Source organism: Mycteria americana, chromosome 15 (genome assembly GCF_035582795.1).
Source record: "Mycteria americana isolate JAX WOST 10 ecotype Jacksonville Zoo and Gardens chromosome 15, USCA_MyAme_1.0, whole genome shotgun sequence".
NCBI lineage: Eukaryota > Metazoa > Chordata > Aves > Ciconiiformes > Ciconiidae > Mycteria > Mycteria americana.
The window spans coordinates 14,420,690-14,435,226 of record NC_134379.1 but is presented as its reverse complement, the minus strand read 5'-3'; positions in this window follow the sequence as shown (position 1 = coordinate 14,435,226).

Sequence of the window (14,537 nt, the reverse complement as noted above, 5' to 3'; positions counted from 1 at the left end):
GCAGCGAATGCAGTTCCAAGGGACAGTGAAAACCAGCTACAGCTTTCAGTGCTGGCAGCTTTCCTGTGGGCGCAATCTCTGGACGTTTCCAATTTGGCAGCCGGGCACTGGGACAGAGACATACAGAGTGTTACCCCATTACCAAGCAAAGCTTTAGCAGAGCACGAATGTCTGTGTGGCAGCGAATGCAGTTCCAAGGGACAGTGAAAACCAGCTGCAGCTTTCAGTGCTGGTTGCTTTCCTGTGGGAACAATCTCTGGACGTTTCCAATTTGGCAGCCGGACTCTGCCAGAGATAGATACAGAGTGTTGCTCCATTTCGAAGCAATGCTTTAGCAGAGCGCGAATGTCTGTGTGGCAGCGAATGCAGTTCCAAGGGACAGTGAAAACCAGCTACAGCTTTCAGTGCTGGCAGCTTTCGTGTGGCCGCTATCGCTGGACGTTTCCAATTTCACAGCCGGGCAGTCGGAGAGAGTTATACAGAGTTTTGCCCCATTACCTAGCAAAGCTTTAGCAGAGCGCGAATGTCTGTGTGGCAGCGAATGCAGTTCCAAGGGACAGTGAAAACCAGCTACAGCTTTCAGTGCTGGCAGCTTTCCTGTGGGCGCAATCTCTGGACGTTTCCAATTTGGCAGCCGGGCTCTGCCAGAGAGAGATACAGAGTGTTGCCCCATTACCAAGCAAAGCTTTAGCAGAGCGCGAATGTCTGTGTGGCAGCGAATGCAGTTCCAAGGGACAGTGAAAACCAGCTACAGCTTTCAGTGCTGGCAGCTTTCCTGTGGGTGCAAACTCTGGACGTTTCCAATTTCACTGCCGGGCAGTCGGAGAGAGTCATACAGAGTGTTGCACCATTACCTAGCAAAGCTTTAGCAGAGCGCGAAAGTCTGTGTGGCAGCGAATGCAGTTCCAAGGGACAGTGAAAACCAGCTACAGCTTTCAGTGCTGGCAGCTTTCCTGTGGGCGCTATCGCTGGACGTTTCCAATTTCACTGCCGGGCAGTCGGAGAGAGTTATACACTGTTGCCCCATTACCTAGCAAAGCTTTAGCAGAGCGTGAATGTCTGTGTGGCAGCGAATGCAGTTCCAAGGGACAGTGAAAACCAGCTACAGCTTTCACTGCTGGCAGCTTTCCTGTGGGCGCAATCTCTGGACGTTTCCAATTTGGCAGTCGGGCACTGGGACAGAGACATACAGACCGTTACCCCATTACCAAGCAAAGCTTTAGCAGAGCACGAATGTCTGTGTGGCAGCGAATGCAGTTCCAAGGGACAGTGAAAACCAGCTACAGCTTTCACTGCTGGCAACTTTCCTGTGGGCGCTATCGCTGGACGTTTCCAATTTCACTGCTGGGCAGTCGGAGAGAGTTACACAGAGTTTTGCCCCATTACCTAGCAAAGCTTTAGCAGAGCGCGAATGTCTGTGTGGCAGCGAATGCAGTTCCAAGGGACAGTGAAAACCAGCTACAGCTTTCAGTGCTGGCAGCTTTCCTGTGGGCGCAATCTCTGGACGTTTCCAATTTGGCAGCCGGGCAGTCGGAGAGAGTCATACAGAGTGTTGCTCCATTTCGAAGCAATGCTTTACCAGAGCTTGAATGTCTGTGTGGCAGCGAATGCAGTTCCAAGGGACAGTGAAAACCAGCTACAGCTTTCAGTGCTGGCAGCTTTCCTGTGGGTGCAAACTCTGGACGTTTCCAATTTCACTGCCGGGCAGTCGGAGAGAGTCATACAGAGTGTTGCTCCATTTCGAAGCAATGCTTTACCAGAGCTTGAATGTCTGTGTGGCAGCGAATGCAGTTCCAAGGGACAGTGAAAACCAGCTACAGCTTTCAGTGCTGGCAGCTTTCCTGTGGGCGCTATCGCTGGACGTTTCCAATTTCACTGCCGGGCAGTCGGAGAGAGTTATACAGTGTTGCCCCATTACCTAGCAAAGCTTTAGCAGAGCGCGAATGTCTGTGTGGCAGCGAATGCAGTTCCAAGGGACAGTGAAAACCAGCTACAGCTTTCAGTGCTGGCAGCTTTCCTGTGGGCGCAATCTCTGGACGTTTCCAATTTGGCAGCCGGGCACTGGGACAGAGACATACAGAGTGTTACCCCATTACCAAGCAAAGCTTTAGCAGAGCACGAATGTCTGTGTGGCAGCGAATGCAGTTCCAAGGGACAGTGAAAACCAGCTGCAGCTTTCAGTGCTGGCAGCTTTCCTGTGGACGCAATCTCTGGACGTTTCCAATTTGGCAGCCGGGCTCTGCCAGAGAGATATACAGACTGTTGCCCCATTACCAAGCAAAGCTTTAGCAGAGCACGAATGTCTGTGTGGCAGCGAATGCAGTTCCAAGGGACAGTGAAAACCAGCTACAGCTTTCACTGCTGGCAGCTTTCGTGTGGCCGCTATCGCTGGACATTTCCAATTTCACTGCCGGGCAGTCGGAGAGAGTTATACAGAGTTTTCCCCCAGTACCTAGCAAAGCTTTAGCAGAGCGCGAATGTCTGTGTGGCAGCGAATGCAGTTCCAAGGGACAGTGAAAACCAGCTACACCTTTCAGTGCTGGCAGCTTTCCTGTGGGCGCTATCGCTGGACGTTTCCAATTTCACTGCCGGGCAGTCCGAGAGAGTTATACAGTGTTGCCCCATTACCTAGCAAAGCTTTAGCAGAGCGCGAATGTCTGTGTGGCAGCGAATGCAGTTCCAAGGGACAGTGAAAACCAGCTACAGCTTTCAGTGCTGGCAGCTTTCCTGTGGGCGCAATCTCTGGACGTTTCCAATTTGGCAGCCGGGCTCTGCCAGAGAGAGATACAGAGTGTTGCCCCATTACCAAGCAAAGCTTTAGCAGAGCGCGAATGTCTATGTGGCAGCGAATGCAGTTCCAAGGGACAGTGAAAACCAGCTACAGCTTTCAGTGCTGGCAGCTTTCCTGTGGGAACAATCTCTGGACGTTTCCAATTTGGCAGCTGGACTCTGCCAGAGAGAGATACAGAGTGTTGCTCCATTTCGAAGCAATGCTTTAGCAGAGCGCGAATGTCTGTGTGGCAGCGAATGCAGTTCCAAGGGACAGTGAAAACCAGCAACAGCTTTCAGTGCTAGCAGCTTTCCTGTGGGCGCAATCTCTGGACGTTTCCAATTTGGCAGCCGGGCACTGGGACAGAGCCATACAGATTGTTACCCCATTACCAAGCAAAGCTTTAGCAGAGCACGAATGTCTGTGTGGCAGCGAATGCAGTTCCAAGGGACAGTGAAAACCAGCTACAGCGTTCAGTGCTGGCAGCTTTCGTGTGGCCGCTATCGCTGGACATTTCCAATTTCACTGCCGGGCAGTCGGAGAGAGTTATACAGAGTTTTGCCCCATTACATAGCAAAGCTTTAGCAGAGCGCGAATGTCTGTGTGGCAGCGAATGCAGTTCCAAGGGACAGTGAAAACCAGCTACAGCTTTCAGTGTTGGCAGCTTTCCTGTGGGTGCAAACTCTGGACGTTTCCAATTTTACTGCCGGGCAGTCGGAGAGAGTCATACAGAGTGTTGCCCCATTACCTAGCAAAGCTTTAGCAGAGCGCGAATGTCTGAGTGGCAGCGAATGCAGTTCCAAGGGACAGTGAAAACCAGCTGCAGCTTTCAGTGCTGGCAGCTTTCTTGTGGGCGCAATCTCTGGACGTTTCCAATTTGGCAGCCGGGCTCTGCCAGAGAGAGATACAGAGTGTTGCTCCATTTCGAAGCAAAGCTTTAGCAGAGCGCGAATGTCTGTGTGGCAGCGAATGCAGTTCCAAGGGACAGTGAAAACCAGCTACAGCTTTCAGTGCTGGCAGCTTTCCTGTGGGCGCAATCTCTGGACGTTTCCAATTTGGCAGCCGGGCACTGGGACAGAGACATACAGAGTGTTACCCCATTACCAAGCAAAGCTTTAGCAGAGCACGAATGTCTGTGTGGCAGCGAATGCAGTTCCAAGGGACAGTGAAAACCAGCTGCAGCTTTCAGTGCTGGCAGCTTTCCTGTGGACGCAATCTCTGGACGTTTCAAATTTGGCAGCCGGGATCTGCCAGAGAGAGACACAGAGTGTTGCCCCATTACCAAGCAAAGCTTTAGCAGAGCGCGAATGTCTGTGTGGCAGCGAATGCAGTTCCAAGGAACAGTGTAAACCAGCTGCACCTTTCAGTGCTGGCAGCTTTCCTGTGGACGCAATCTCTGGACGTTTCCAATTTGGAAGACGGGCTCTGACAGAGAGTGATACAGAGTGTTGCCGCATTACCAAGCAAAGCGTTAGCAGAGCGCGAATGTCTGTGTGTCAGCGAATGGAGTTCCAAGGGACAATGAAAACCAGCTACAGCTTTCAGTGCTGGCAGCTTTCCTGTGGGCGCAATCTCTGGACGTTTCCAATTTGGCAGCCGGGCACTGGACAGAGACATACAGAGTGTTACCCCATTACCAAGCAAAGCTTTAGCAGAGCACGAATGTCTGTGTGGCAGCGAATGCAGTTCCAAGGGACAGTGAAAACCAGCTACAGCTTTCACTGCTGGCAGCTTTCGTGTGGCCGCTATCGCTGGACATTTCCAATTTCACTGCCGGGCAGTCGGAGAGAGTTATACAGAGTTTTGCCCCATTACCTAGCAAAGCTTTAGCAGAGCGCGAATGTCTGTGTGGCAGCGAATGCAGTTCCAAGGGACAGTGAAAACCAGCTACAGCTTTCAGTGCTGGCAGCTTTCCTGTGGGCGCAATCTCTGGACGTTTCCAATTTGGCAGCCGGGCTCTGCCAGAGAGAGATACAGAGTGTTGCCCCATTACCAAGCAAAGCTTTAGCAGAGCGCGAATGTCTGTGTGGCAGCGAATGCAGTTCCAAGGGACAGTGAAAACCAGCTACAGCTTTCAGTGCTGGCAGCTTTCCTGTGGGAACAATCTCTGGACGTTTCCAATTTGGCAGCCGGACTCTGCCAGAGAGAGATACAGAGTGTTGCTCCATTTCGAAGCAATGCTTTAGCAGAGCGCGAATGTCTGTGTGGCAGCGAATGCAGTTCCAAGGGACAGTGAAAACCACCTACAGCTTTCAGTGCTAGCAGCTTTCCTGTGGGCGCAATCTCTGGACGTTTCCAATTTGGCAGCCGGGCACTGCGACAGAGACATACAGATTGTTACCCCATTACCAAGCAAAGCTTTAGCAGAGCACGAATGTCTGTGTGGCAGCGAATGCAGTTCCAAGGGACAGTGAAAACCAGCTACAGCTTTCAGTGCTGGCAGCTTTCGTGTGGCCGCTATCGCTGGACGTTTCCAATTTCACTGTCGGGCAGTCGGAGAGAGTTATACAGAGTTTTGCCCCATTACCTAGCAAAGCTTTAGCAGAGCGCGAATGTCTGTGTGGCAGCGAATGCAGTTCCAAGGGACAGTGAAAACCAGCTACAGCTTTCAGTGCTGGCAGCTTTCATGTGGACGCAATCTCAGGACATTTCCAATTTGGAAGACGGGCTCTGCCAGAGAGAGATACAGAGTGTTTCCCCATTACCAAGCAAAGCTTTAGCAGAGCGCGAATGTCTGTGTGTCAGCGAATGCAGTTCCAAGGGACAGTGAAAACCAGCTACAGCTTTCAGTGTTGGCAGCTTTCCTGTGGGTGCAAACTCTGGACGTTGCCAATTTCACTGCCGGGCAGTCGGAGAGAGTCATACAGAGTGTTGCCCCATTACCAAGCAAAGCTTTAGCAGAGCGCGAATGTCTGAGTGGCAGCGAATGCAGTTCCAAGGGACAGTGAAAACCAGCTGCAGCTTTCAGTGCTGGCAGCTTTCTTGTGGGCGCAATCTCTGGACGTTGCCAATTTGGCAGCCGGGCTCTGCCAGAGAGAGATAAAGAGTGTTGCTCCATTTCGAAGCAATGCTTTAGCAGAGCGCGAATGTCTGTGTGGCAGCGAATGCAGTTCCAAGGGACAGTGAAAACCAGCTACAGCTTTCAGTGCTGGCAGCTTTCCTGTGGGCGCAATCTCTGGACGTTTCCAATTTGGCAGCCGGGCACTGGGACAGAGACATACAGAGTGTTACCCCATTACCAAGCAAAGCTTTAGCAGAGCACGAATGTCTGTGTGGCAGCGAATTCAGTTCCAAGGGACAGTGAAAACCAGCTGCAGCTTTCAGTGCTGGTTGCTTTCCTGTGGGCGCAATCTCTGGACGTTTCCAATTTGGCAGCCGGGCACTGGGACAGAGACATACAGAGTGTTACCCCATTACCAAGCAAAGCTTTAGCAGAGCACGAATGTCTGTGTGGCAGCGAATTCAGTTCCAAGGGACAGTGAAAACCAGCTGCAGCTTTCAGTGCTGGTTGCTTTCCTGTGGGAACAATCTCTGGACGTTTCCAATTTGGCAGCCGGGCTCTGCCAGAGAGAGATACAGAGTGTTGCCCCATTACCAAGCAAAGCTTTAGCAGAGCGCGAATGTCCGTGTATCAGCGAATGCAGTTCCAAGGGACAGTGAAAACCAGCTACAGCTTTCAGTGTTGGCAGCTTTCCTGTGGGTGCAAACTCTGGACGTTTCCAATTTCACTGCCGGTCAGTCGGAGAGAGTCATACAGAGTGTTGCCCCATTACCTAGCAAAGCTTTAGCAGAGCGCGAAAGTCTGTGTGGCAGCGAATGCAGTTCCAAGGGACAGTGAAAACCAGCTACAGCTTTCAGTGCTGGCAGCTTTCCTGTGGGCGCTATCGCTGGACGTTTCCAATTTCACTGCCGGGCAGTCGGAGAGAGTTATACAGTGTTGCCCCATTACCTAGCAAAGCTTTAGCAGAGCGTGAATGTCTGTGTGGCAGCGAATGCAGTTCCAAGGGACAGTGAAAACCAGCTACAGCTTTCACTGCTGGCAGCTTTCCTGTGGGCGCAATCTCTGGACGTTTCCAATTTGGCAGTCGGGCACTGGGACAGAGACATACAGACTGTTACCCCATTACCAAGCAAAGCTTTAGCAGAGCACGAATGTCTGTGTGGCAGCGAATGCAGTTCCAAGGGACAGTGAAAACCAGCTACAGCTTTCACTGCTGGCAGCTTTCCTGTGGGCGCTATCGCTGGACGTTTCCAATTTCACTGCTGGGCAGTCGGAGAGAGTTACACAGAGTTTTGCCCCATTACCTAGCAAAGCTTTAGCAGAGCGCGAATGTCTGTGTGGCAGCGAATGCAGTTCCAAGGGACAGTGAAAACCAGCTACAGCTTTCAGTGCTGGCAGCTTTCCTGTGGGCGCAATCTCTGGACGTTTCCAATTTGGCAGCCGGGCTCTGCCAGAGAGAGATACAGAGTGTTGCCCCATTACCAAGCAAAGCTTTAGCAGAGCGCGAATGTCTGTGTGGCAGCGAATGCAGTTCCAAGGGACAGTGAAAACCAGCTACAGCTTTCTGTGTTGGCAGCTTTCCTGTGGGTGCAAACTCTGGACGTTTCCAATTTCACTGCCGGGCAGTCGGAGAGAGTCATACAGAGTGTTGCTCCATTTCGAAGCAATGCTTTACCAGAGCTTGAATGTCTGTGTGGCAGCGAATGCAGTTCCAAGGGACAGTGAAAACCAGCTACAGCTTTCAGTGCTGGCAGCTTTCCTGTGGGCGCTATCGCTGGACGTTTCCAATTTCACTGCCGGGCAGTCGGAGAGAGTTATACAGTGTTGCGCCATTACCTAGCAAAGCTTTAGCAGAGCGCGAATGTCTGTGTGGCAGCGAATGCAGTTCCAAGGGACAGTGAAAACCAGCTACAGCTTTCAGTGCTGGCAGCTTTCCTGTGGGCGCAATCTCTGGACGTTTCCAATTTGGCAGCCGGGCACTGGGACAGAGACATACAGAGTGTTACCCCATTACCAAGCAAAGCTTTAGCAGAGCACGAATGTCTGTGTGGCAGCGAATGCAGTTCCAAGGGACAGTGAAAACCAGCTGCAGCTTTCAGTGCTGGCAGCTTTCCTGTGGACGCAATCTCTGGACGTTTCCAATTTGGCAGCCGGGCTCTGCCAGAGAGATATACAGAGTGTTGCCCCATTACCAAGCAAAGCTTTAGCAGAGCACGAATGTCTGTGTGGCAGCGAATGCAGTTCCAAGGGACAGTGAAAACCAGCTACAGCTTTCACTGCTGGCAGCTTTCGTGTGGCCGCTATCGCTGGACATTTCCAATTTCACTGCCGGGCAGTCGGAGAGAGTTATACAGAGTTTTCCCCCAGTACCTAGCAAAGCTTTAGCAGAGCGCGAATGTCTGTGTGGCAGCGAATGCAGTTCCAAGGGACAGTGAAAACCAGCTACACCTTTCAGTGCTGGCAGCTTTCCTGTGGGCGCTATCGCTGGACGTTTCCAATTTCACTGCCGGGCAGTCCGAGAGAGTTATACAGTGTTGCCCCATTACCTAGCAAAGCTTTAGCAGAGCGCGAATGTCTGTGTGGCAGCGAATGCAGTTCCAAGGGACAGTGAAAACCAGCTACAGCTTTCAGTGCTGGCAGCTTTCCTGTGGGCGCAATCTCTGGACGTTTCCAATTTGGCAGCCGGGCTCTGCCAGAGAGAGATACAGAGTGTTGCCCCATTACCAAGCAAAGCTTTAGCAGAGCGCGAATGTCTGTGTGGCAGCGAATGCAGTTCCAAGGGACAGTGAAAACCAGCTACAGCTTTCAGTGTTGGCAGCTTTCCTGTGGGTGCAAACTCTGGACGTTTCCAATTTCACTGCCGGGCAGTCGGAGAGAGTCATACAGAGTGTTGCCCCATTACCTAGCAAAGCTTTAGCAGAGCGCGAATGTCTGTGTGGCAGCGAATGCAGTTCCAAGGGACAGTGAAAACCAGCTACAGCTTTCAGTGCTGGCAGCTTTCCTGTGGGAACAATCTCTGTACGTTTCCAATTTGGCAGCCGGACTCTGCCAGAGAGAGATACAGAGTGTTGCTCCATTTCGAAGCAATGCTTTAGCAGAGCGCGAATGTCTGTGTGGCAGCGAATGCAGTTCCAAGGGACAGTGAAAACCAGCTACAGCTTTCAGTGCTAGCAGCTTTCCTGTGGGCGCAATCTCTGGACGTTTCCAATTTGGCAGCCGGGCACTGGGACAGAGACATACAGATTGTTACCCCATTACCAAGCAAAGCTTTAGCAGAGCGCGAATGTCTGTGTGGCAGCGAATGCAGTTCCAAGGGACAGTGAAAACCAGCTACAGCTTTCAGTGCTGGCAGCTTTCGTGTGGCCGCTATCGCTGGACGTTTCCAATTTCACTGCCGGGCAGTCGGAGAGAGTTATACAGAGTTTTGCCCCATTACATAGCAAAGCTTCAGCAGAGCGCGAATGTCTGTGTGGCAGCGAATGCAGTTCCAAGGGACAGTGAAAACCAGCTACAGCTTTCAGTGTTGGCAGCTTTCCTGTGGGTGCAAACTCTGGACGTTTCCAATTTTACTGCCGGGCAGTCGGAGAGAGTCATACAGAGTGTTGCCCCATTACCAAGCAAAGCTTTAGCAGAGCGCGAATGTCTGTGTGGCAGCGAATGCAGTTCCAAGGAACAGTGTAAACCAGCTGCAGCTTTCAGTGCTGGCAGCTTTCCTGTGGACGCAATCTCTGGACGTTTCCAATTTGGAAGACGGGCTCTGACAGAGAGTGATACAGAGTGTTGCCGCATTACCAAGCAAAGCGTTAGCAGAGCGCGAATGTCTGTGTGTCAGCGAATGGAGTTCCAAGGGACAATGAAAACCAGCTACAGCTTTCAGTGCTGGCAGCTTTCCTGTGGGCGCAATCTCTGGACGTTTCCAATTTGGCAGCCGGGCTCTGCCAGAGAGAGATACAGAGTGTTGCCCCATTACCAAGCAAAGCTTTAGCAGAGCGCGAATGTCTGTGTGGCAGCGAATGCAGTTCCAAGGGACAGTGAATACCAGCTACAGCTTTCACTGCTGGCAGCTTTCGTGTGGCCGCTATCGCTGGACGTTTCCAATTTCATTGCTGGGCAGTCGGAGAGAGTTACACAGAGTTTTGCCCCATTACCTAGCAAAGCTTTAGCAGAGCGCGAATGTCTGTGTGGCAGCGAATGCAGTTCCAAGGGACAGTGAAAACCAGCTACAGCTTTCAGTGCTGGCAGCTTTCCTGTGGGCGCAATCTCTGGACGTTTCCAATTTGGCAGCCGGGCACTGGGACAGAGACATACAGAGTGTTACCCCATTACCAAGCAAAGCTTTAGCAGAGCACGAATGTCTGTGTGGCAGCGAATGCAGTTCCAAGGGACAGTGAAAACCAGCTGCAGCTTTCAGTGCTGGCAGCTTTCCTGTGGACGCAATCTCTGGACGTTTCCAATTTGGCAGCCGGGATCTGCCAGAGAGATATACAGAGTGTTGCCCCATTACCAAGCAAAGCTTTAGCAGAGCACGAATGTCTGTGTGGCAGCGAATGCAGTTCCAAGGGACAGTGAAAACCAGCTACAGCTTTCACTGCTGGCAGCTTTCGTGTGGCCGCTATCGCTGGACATTTCCAATTTCACTGCCGGGCAGTCGGAGAGAGTTATACAGAGTTTTCCCCCAGTACCTAGCAAAGCTTTAGCAGAGCGCGAATGTCTGTGTGGCAGCGAATGCAGTTCCAAGGGACAGTGAAAACCAGCTACACCTTTCAGTGCTGGCAGCTTTCCTGTGGGCGCAATCTCTGGACGTTTCCAATTTGGCAGCCGGGCTCTGCCAGAGAGAGATACAAAGTGTTGCCCCATTACCAAGCAAAGCTTTAGCAGAGCGCGAATGTCTGTGTGGCAGCGAATGCAGTTCCAAGGGACAGTGAAAACCAGCTACAGCTTTCAGTGCTGGCAGCTTTCCTGTGGGCGCAATCTCTGGACGTTTCCAATGTGGCAGCCGGGCACTGTGACAGAGACATACAGAGTGTTGCCCCATTACCAAGCAAAGCTTTAGCAGAGCACGAATGTCTGTGTGGCAGCGAATGCAGTTCCAAGGGACAGTGAAAACCAGCTGCAGCTTTCAGTGCTGGCAGCTTTCCTGTGGACGCAATCTCTGGACGTTTCAAATTTGGCAGCCGGGATCTGCCAGAGAGAGATACAGAGTGTTGCCCCATTACCAAGCAAAGCTTTAGCAGAGCGCGAATGTCTGTGTGGCAGCGAATGCAGTTCCAAGGAACAGTGTAAACCAGCTGCAGCTTTCAGTGCTGGCAGCTTTCCTGTGGACGCAATCTCTGGACGTTTCCAATTTGGAAGACGGGCTCTGCCAGAGAGTGATACAGAGTGTTGCCGCATTACCAAGCAAAGCTTTAGCAGAGCACGAATGTCTGTGTGGCAGCGAATGCATTTCCAAGGGACAGTGAAAACCAGCTACAGCTTTCACTGCTGGCAGCTTTCGTGTGGCGGCTATCGCTGGACGTTTCCAATTTCACTGCCGGGCAGTCGGAGAGAGTTATATAGAGTTTTGCCCCATTACCTAGCAAAGCTTTAGCAGAGCGCGAATGTCTGTGTGGCAGCGAATGCAGTTCCAAGGGACAGTGAAAACCAGCTACAGCTTTCAGTGTTGGCAGCTTTCCTGTGGGTGCAAACTCTGGACGTTTCCAATTTCACTGCCGGGCAGTCGGAGAGAGTCATACAGAGTGTTGCCCCATTACCTAGCAAAGCTTTAGCAGAGCGCGAATGTCTGAGTGGCAGCGAATGCAGTTCCAAGGGACAGTGAAAACCAGCTACAGCTTTCAGTGCTGGCAGCTTTCCTGTGGGCGCAATCTCTGGACGTTTCCAATTTGGCAGCCGGGCTCTGCCAGAGAGAGATACAGAGTGTTACTCCATTTCGAAGCAATGCTTTAGCAGAGCGCGAATGTCTGTGTGGCAGCGAATGCAGTTCCAAGGGACAGTGAAAACCAGCTACAGCTTTCAGTGCTGGCAGCTTTCCTGTGGGCGCTATCGCTGGACGTTTCCAATTTCACTGCCGGGCAGTCGGAGAGAGTTATACACTGTTGCCCCATTACCTAGCAAAGCTTTAGCAGAGCGCGAATGTCTGTGTGGCACCGAATGCAGTTCCAAGGGACAGTGAAAACCAGCTACAGCTTTCAGTGCTGGCAGCTTTCCTGTGGGTGCAAACTCTGGACGTTTCCAATTTCACTGCCGGGCAGTCGGAGAGAGTGATACAGAGTGTTGCCCCATTACCAAGCCAAGCTTTAGCAGAGCGCGAATGTCTGTGTGGCAGCGAATGCAGTTCCAAGGGACAGTGAAAACCAGCTACAGCTTTCAGTGCTGGTAGCTTTCCTGTGGGCACAATCTCTGGACGTTTCCAATTTGGCAGCCGGGCACTGGGACAGAGACATACAGAGTGTTGCTCCATTTCGAAGCAATACTTTAGCAGAGCGCGAATGTCTGTGTGGCAGCGAATGCAGTTCCAAGGGACAGTGAAAACCAGCTACAGCTTTCAGTGCTGGCAGCTTTCCTGTGGACGCAATCTCTGGACGTTTCCAATTTGGAAGACGGGCTCTGCCAGAGAGTGATACAGAGTTTTGCCCCATTACCAAGCAAAGCTTTAGCAGAGCACGAATGTCTGTGTGGCAGCGAATGCAGTTCCAAGGGACAGTGAAAACCAGCTACAGCTTTCACTGCTGGCAGCTTTCGTGTGGCCGCTATCGCTGGATGTTTCCAATTTCACTGCCGGGCAGTCGGAGAGTGTTATACAGAGTTTTGCCCCATTACCTAGCAAAGCTTTAGCAGAGCGCGAATGTCTGTGTGGCAGCGAATGCAGTTCCAAGGGACAGTGAAAACCAGCTACAGCTTTCACTGCTGGCAGCTTTCATGTGGACGCAATCTCTGGACGTTTCCAATTTGGAAGACGGGCTCTGCCAGAGAGAGATACAGAGTGTTGCCGCATTACCAAGCAAAGATTTATCAGAGCGCGAATGTCTGTGTGGCAGCGAATGCAGTTCCAAGTGATAATGAAAACCAGCTACAGCTTTCAGTGCTGGCAGCTTTCCTGTAGGCGTAATCTCTGGACGTTTCCTATTTGGCTTCCGGGCTCTGCCAGAGAGAGATACAGAGTGTTGCCCCATTACCAAGCAAAGCTTTAGCAGAGCGCGAATGTCTGTGTATCAGCGAATGCAGTTCCAAGGGACAGTGAAAACCAGCTACAGCTTTCAGTGTTGGCAGCTTTCCTGTGGGCGCAATCTCTGGACGTTTCCAATTTGGCAGCCGGGCTCTGCCTAAGCGATATACAGAGTGTTGCTCCATTTCGAAGCAATGATTTACCAGAGCGCGAATGTCTGTGTGGCAGCGAATGCAGTTCCAAGGGACAGTGAAAACCAGATACAGCTTTCAGTGCTGCCAGCTTTCCTGAGGGCACAATGTCTGGAAGTTTCCAATTTGGCAGCCGGGCTCTGCCAGAGAGATATACAGAGTGTTGCTCCATTACCAAGCAATGCTTTACCAGAGCGCGAATGTCTGTGTGGTAGCGAATGCAGTTCCAAGGGACAGTGAAAACCAGCTACAGCTTTCAGTGCTGGCAGCTTTCCTGTGGGCGCAATCTCTGGACGTTTCCAATTTGGCAGCCGGGCTCTGCCAGAGAGAGATACAGAGTGTTGCCCCATTACCAAGCAAAGCTTTAGCAGAGTGCGAATGTCTGTGTGGCAGGGAATGCAGTTCCAAGGGACAGTGAAAACCAGCTACAGCTTTCAGTGCTGGCAGCTTTCCTGTGGGCGCAATCTCTGGACGTTTCCAATTTGGCAGCCGTGCTCTGCCAGAGAGAGATACAGAGTGTTGCTCCATTTCGAAGGAATGCTTTAGCAGAGTCCGAATGTCTGTGTGGCAGAGAATGCAGTTCCAAGGGACAGTGAAAACCAGCTACAGCTTTCAGTGTTGGCAGCTTTCCTGTGGGTGCAAACTCTGGACGTTTCCAATTTCACTGCTGGGCAGTCGGAGAGAGTCATCCAGAGTGTTGCCCCATAACCTAGCAAAGCTTTAGCAGAGCGCGAATGTCTGTGTGGAAGCGAATGCAGTTCCAAGGGACAGTGAAAACCAGCTACAGGTTTCAGTGCTGGCAGCTTTCCTGTGGGCGCAATCTCTGGACGTTTCCAATTTGGCAGCCGGGTACTGGGACAGAGACATACAGAGTGTTGCCCCATTACCAAGCAAAGCTTTAGCAGAGCACGAATGTCTGTGTGGCAGCGAATGCAGTTCCAAGGGACAGTGAAAACCAGCTGCAGCTTTCAGTGCTGGCAGATTTCCTGTGGACGCAATCTCAGGACGTTTCCAATTTAGCAGCCGGGATGTGCCAGAGAGAGATACAGAGTGTTGCCCCATTACGAAGCAAAGCTTTAGCAGAGCGCGAATGTCTGTGTGGCAGCAAATGCAGTTCCAAGGGACAGTGAAAAACAGCTACAGCTTTCAGTGCTGGCAGCTTTCGTGTGGCCGCTATCGCTGGACGTTTCCAATTTCACTGCCGGGCAGTCGGAGAGAGTTATACAGAGTTTTGCCCCATTACCTAGCAAAGCTTTAGCAGAGCGCGAATGTCTGTGTGGCAGCGAATGCAGTTCCAAGGGACAGTGAAAACCAGCTAGAGCTTTCACTGCTGGCAGCTTTCCTGTGGGCGCAATCTCTGGACGTTTCCAATTTGGCAGCCGGGCTCTGCCAGAGAGATATACAGAGTGTTGC